This window comes from Rattus rattus, chromosome 8, assembly GCF_011064425.1.
Source record: "Rattus rattus isolate New Zealand chromosome 8, Rrattus_CSIRO_v1, whole genome shotgun sequence".
Taxonomy (NCBI): domain Eukaryota; kingdom Metazoa; phylum Chordata; class Mammalia; order Rodentia; family Muridae; genus Rattus; species Rattus rattus.
In genome coordinates, this window is record NC_046161.1 from 82,613,350 (window position 1) to 82,619,871 (window position 6,522).

A 6,522-nucleotide genomic window follows, 5' to 3' on the forward strand; every position below is an offset into this window, starting at 1 on the left:
ATGCCCATCAAGGCCATCCTCTGCTACACATGCAGCTGCAGCCATGAGTCTGTCCATGTGTACTCTTTGAATGGTGGTTTAGTTCCTGGGAGCTCTGGTTGGTTGGTTGGTTGCTCTTATGGGGTTGTAAGCCCCTTCAGCTTCCTCAATTCTTTCTCTAACTCCTTCACTGGGGACCCCAGTTCTCAGCTCAATCATTGGTTGCAAGCGTCCGCCTCTGTATCTGCTCTGGCAGAGCCTCTCAGGCTCCTGTCAGCATGCATGCACTTCTTGGCATCAGCAATATTGTCTAGATTGGGTGGCTGTATGTGTATGGGCTGGATCCCCAGGTAAGGCAGTCTGAGTTTTAATTTCAGAATACTTTTACACACAGAGAAATCTTTCCAAGCCCAAAGACTGTTACAGAGATGCTGCCTATGTCCTTTTGTTCTGACTCCTCTCCAGTTATCACCACAGTAACTCACTTATAATGAAATAGCTGAGATTGTTACATCACTGTTATCTATATCCCATGCTTTATTTGGATGTTGTTAGCATTTACCTGATGTCACCTTTCTTTTCTCAAGAATTCCTTTTAAGGTCTCAACTTGGTAATAGTATTAATGACATCTCAGACACCTCTGAAGTTCACAATTCTATAACTGCCTTTCTAGCTGTGAGGATGTGGACAGTTAAGAACACGAACAAGGTATTTGGTGGAATATCACTGTAAAGCGGGCAGTTTTACTTAAGTGAGGATGTATATTTGATTTCTGTCTGCTAGAGGAAGGCCACTGAAGCATGTAAAAGTAAGGTACAGTTGTCATAATAGCATATCAGAGGGCATAGAATGCAACCTACTCTTAAAGAAGGAGAGATTGTATTCCATTTACCTGAAAGGAGAACTCAGTTCAGAATTGTGTATTATAAATTTGCATCTTAGCCAGAATACAGCAAATACAGAGGCGAATGCCAGCAGCAAACCACTGAACTGAGAATAGGACCCCTGTTGAAGGAATCAGAGAAAGAACTGAAGAGCTTGAAGGGGCTTGAGACCCCATATGTACAACAATGCCAAGCAACCAGAGCTTCCAGGGACTAAGCCACTACCTAAAGACTATACATGGACTGACCCTGGACTCTGACCTCATAGGTAGCAATGAATATCCTAGTAAGAGCACCAGTGGAAGGGGAAGCCCTGGGTCCTGCTAAGACTGATCCCCCCAGTGAACTAGACTGTCGGGGAAGGGCGGCAATGGGGGGAGGGTGGGGAGGGGAACACCCATAAGGAAGGGGGGGAGGGAAGGGGAAAGGGAATAACACTCGAAATGTATATAAGAAATATTCAAGTTAATAAAAAAATAAATAAATAAAAATAAATTTGCATCTTAACTCCATTTATTCATTTAACCAAATAGTTAAATCACTATTGACTCGTGTATATTAATTCTTATTTTCATATAATATTTTACCATAAACTGCTACATTTAGTTTTTGTTTAATTAGTTTCAGATGTGTGGATTGGAACTCCTCTTCAGTCATGCCTGTGTCCCTTACATGTATTCACAGAAATTTAGCAATCCATTGTTTTCTGGCACTGAAAAACGTTCTAAATATCTCCTAATTTCCCTCCCAGAAATAATATCACCCATTTCTCCTATCAGTTCTGGATACACTTATTGAATAACAGCATTAAAAACATGTTATACACCCATTCAGAGCCTGCCCCACATGTGGCCCATACATATACAGTCACCAAACTAGATAAGATGGATGAAGCAAAGAAGCGCAGGCCGACAGGAGCCGGATGTAGATCGCTTCTGAGAGACACAGCCAGAATACAGCAAATACATAGGCGAATGCCAGCAGCAAACCACTGAACTGAGAACGGGACCCCCATTGAAGGAATCAGAGAAAGGACTGGAAGAGCTTGAAGGGGCTCGAGACCCCATATGAACATCAATGCCAACCAACCAGAGCTTCCAGGAACTAAGCCGCTACCCAAAGACTATACATGGACTCACCCTGGAGGTTAGGGGGATGTTGGCCCGGAAACCGGGAAGGGGAATAACAATTGAAATGTAAATAAGAAATACTCAAGTTAATAAAGATAAAAAATAAATAAATAAAGATGAGGGCCACCAAAAATAAAAACATGTTATAATCATGTAAGCTGGGTTTGCTCATTGCTACTTTGCTATCTTTGATTATGCTCACTGAACACACTAAACAAATAATCACGTGTTTATAATAATTCCATACAGAGATACATATATAAGTACTTAACTTTAATTTACAAATTTGTGTTCATTGGAAGCTTAAAAAAGGAAAACATTAATATAATGCTTTCTACTCTGAATTAGTACCAGGTGGGTTAATTTAGAAGTTTTCATTGCTGATATATAACTTCCACATTAAAAAGGAAAAAAAAAAAAAAGGAAGGAGTCAGCAGCATCCATTCCTTCTACATTTGCTCGTCCATTTCTTCTCTTTGCTATAGTGTTCCCAAAATTTCACCTGCACTCTTATGGAAAATTGTTGGATCAACAAATATATTAAATAACGAAATCGCAATGTTTACTTTGTGCATATTTCTGCAATCTCTAATCATTGTCAAATTTAATAAGGTAAACATGTTCATCTCCAGCCCTTTCCATGAAACTAGTGTTATGTGGGAAATAATAAGGAAACATATAAGAGACAACTTTTGATAACGATTACAAAACCTTATTTCCCCAAACATTAATTAAATGATGGTGGAGGGCAGTGAACATGACCTTATATATTTCAGAGGTTATTTTCAGATGGGAAGTCGTCATGGAGTCATCCCACAATTATGCCATGAGAATTCAGTTTCTGGCCCAAATGTAATAATTGATACTATATCCAAACACAAGCAAGTATACCCCCAGGAAGCAAAATGAAAGTATCAACCAGAGCATGATATAAGAAATCTTAATTGCTTTTTCCTCTGAGCATCTCATTCCCAGAGGAAAGAAATCTTTGGGGAGTTTCCTTCTATACACATTTAGGATGCCTCTTATATTTCAAAAGTCTTTGTGAAAATAGTATTAGTCTTCTAAGTGCCATTTGAAGATGTAAGGGGAGTCATGACATTGCACTTAGGATAGGAATGTAAGCTACTCAGAACATAAGATTTCTGTTCGGATCCCACAAATAAAAACGAGCCAGAAGATTTCATTTTGGGTTAATGCACCAATGACAGGAAGAAGGGATTTCATTTAAGGAGCACTGGATTTAGAACTCATGTTACCGGAATGGAAGTCTCCACATAGAGCAAAGGTGAGGACCTAACTTCCATTTGTCCTGAAATCTCTCAGCCTCGGAATTTCAGATGACTTTCATGACCTCTACTTTTCAGATATTATAGAAATTTTTAGTGATAGATGAGTGTTTAAGAATCAAATTTTCTCCCAGGCATTTTTCACGTTTGAATGAAATGTTGTTCTTACCCAATACATTTCAGTGGTTATAGCTGTTTCCTCTAAGGTGAAACACACAAAAAATCCCAAGTAACTTTTATTATAATTCATAGTTATACTAGTTGTAAGTTATGTTCAAATAATTCATCAATTTATACAAATAAGTTCAGTGTGTAAACCCTGTTATAAGCTATAATACTTAATTAAAACTATAATACTTTCCTCACTGCTTATTATTTTTTTAACAAACAGCTTTAAAATATTTAGTATGTTTTGGTATTTAGCAAATCCAAAATTATTAATTTTGTGCAAACTTGGCTTACTTTTCAACCTTCCGTACTCATATTTTTCTTGAAAACTTTGTATTAACCCCATTCTAGACTAAACACAATAACATCTGTGCTCTTATTGTCACACACTCAGTCACAATATGCATCTCATAGACACCTTTCTCTCTCCTTATAGATTATAGCATTTTAATGAGCATGGACGTTCTATCATGAATCTCTCTATACTTTATGCCTATAGCATATGCTTGTTGTTATTAAATTTTCATCAGGCCACGTTCAGAGCCAAACAATATTGCTTGAATAATTATAACCACGGAGGCATTTATTAAGATTTTCTGCAAAATTTATAATTATGTATATTTGTAATAACATTTAAGATATAAAATCTTGGTAATTAATTAGTCAAGATTACCGAATAGCTGAACTGTTTTACATATTCCTTAAGTTTGCATAACTATAGATTATTGTTTTCTCTTTTTTATTTACAAAGCGTACAAGGTTAGCAAACACTTTAAGGATAACCTAGGGACCACTCAACATGAAAGGAGTACAAATAAGAACAAAAGTAGAAGGACACATTTTACATGCATTTTTATGCTAACATCAAAATTAATTTTATAATCAATCAAGTGATAATGAGGAAACCAAAATTCTAGATGCACTTTACCAGGTTCACAGGGATTTAACTTAATCTACAGTCTTCTCAGTTTTACAAACTTTGTGTAACCCTGAAAGATACTACATTATGTGAAACAAGCCAGTCAAAAAAGACAATATTATTAAATAGTTTTATTTGTATAAAGTTAATATAATTGTCAAATCCATGTAAATACAGAATATGAAAATTATTTCCAGAGATTAGAGGCTGAGAAAGAAAAGGTGGACCTGTTCAGTGGCTATAAAATCTTAGTAACAGAAGAAGAATTAAGCTATAAAATGCTATATGCAATATAGTATATAACTTTACACATGGTATTGTGTACTCAAAGCTTTAGAAAAAATTTGCTTCAATTTTGGTATTTTAGTTATAACACATTCATTTATAAGTTTAATAAAAAATAGGCCAATACATATATATGAATATGTATGTATATGTATATGTGACAAAATTAATGTAAAAAGAAGCCTTGATTTTCAAAAAGAGCAAGAAGAGCTATACTGAATGACTTGAAGGGAAGAATGGGGAAGAGAAAATAATGTAATTATATTATAATCCCCCCAAAAAATGAAATACATAAACAAGAGTTCAAAAAGAGGGATTCTGAAACTATTCTTGAGTTTGTGGACTGATTTCCCTCCAAGCTGTGTGTTCTGGGGATGCAGAGCTGGAGAGATGGGATGACTGCGGCTTTTGTTGCCCTGAAAAGCGTGATGAACACTGAAAAGCAAGATGGTGAGCACTGAGCCAGCTGATTTGTATTCACTGCAGTGTGAATTTGCTTAAGTGTACTTGTTCCTACGCCCTAATTCTTCACCTTTAGTGTAAAACTGCATTTATTAGTCTTGAATTTTTCAGGAGCCTATAGTTAGGAAACTTTCGAGTTTTAAAGTGACGTTGGACTTTTAAGGTGTTACACTTTTTAAAGACTTAGAGAATTTAAAATTTATATGGTATTATGATATTACCTGAGATTTTTAAGGACAAAAAAAGATTATGGTTTAACAGTGATGTATTTGTGTGTTAAGTTTACATAGGGTGGAGGGTCAAGTTCCTTTTTATTATTAACTTGAAATTATCTAGAATCACCTGGGAAGAAGAAACTCAGTTGAGTTGGAAAATTGACCTTGGGAGAATTCACCTGTGATCAGGTCTATGAGAGATTCTTTGCTAAATGATAAATGTGGGAAGGCCCAGCCCACCTTGGAGATGACTTTCTCTGGGCAGTAGCACTGGGTTCTATAGAAAGCTAGTGAAACATTTATCAGTACTCAAGTAATAAACAATATCCTTCCATAGCCTATTTTTTCTTCTGTTGCTGTTCTAACTTCCCTCAATGGGAGACTATGACCTAAAACGAAGAAACAAATAAAACCATAGGCTGAAAGAGACTCTTCCCTCCCAAAGGTGCTATCAATCAGAATATTTTATCACAGCCACAGAAAAGCAAACTACAACAGATAGTGAACCCCCTACATGACTCTACCAATCGATGGACCTTTTACTATTGTCTGTGAAAGTTTCCACATTTCCACAGTTTTCAGTGATATTTAAATTTCCAACATATATGAATTCTCTGACACAAATAACAACTATGTAAACAGACATTCATTACGTTTTCTCCTGCTTCTATTTTCTGACATTATACTCTAGTTATATTGTTTTCTCCTTCTCTTCCTTCTTCAAAGTCCTCCCATACACAGTCTTGCTTTATTTCATATTCAAGGCTTCTTTTTTCACTGATTGCTATATTATGTTTATCTATGTAAAGATATATCCTAAATAACCTGACCAGGATGTATAATGTGACTTACATGTTTTCAGGGCTGACTACATGGTGTTGGGTGTGTTCTATAGTGGAGAATAAATTTTCAACACATGAATTTCAGGAGACACAGAATAACTAAATGAAGATGAAACTCACTACTTTTTATTTATCTTATTTTTAGTGATTATAATACAATATATCGATTTGTAAGTTTATAACTTTAAAACTTATATTTTATACTTGTAATACTTTTATATGTTATATTTACATAATTTTATATTATATGACTTATAATTATATCATTTTATAATATAATTATATCATTGTGTTAATTGCTATTCTTTCCTGGGGAAAACAGTTCCTCCCACTCTCAGCATTTCTTAG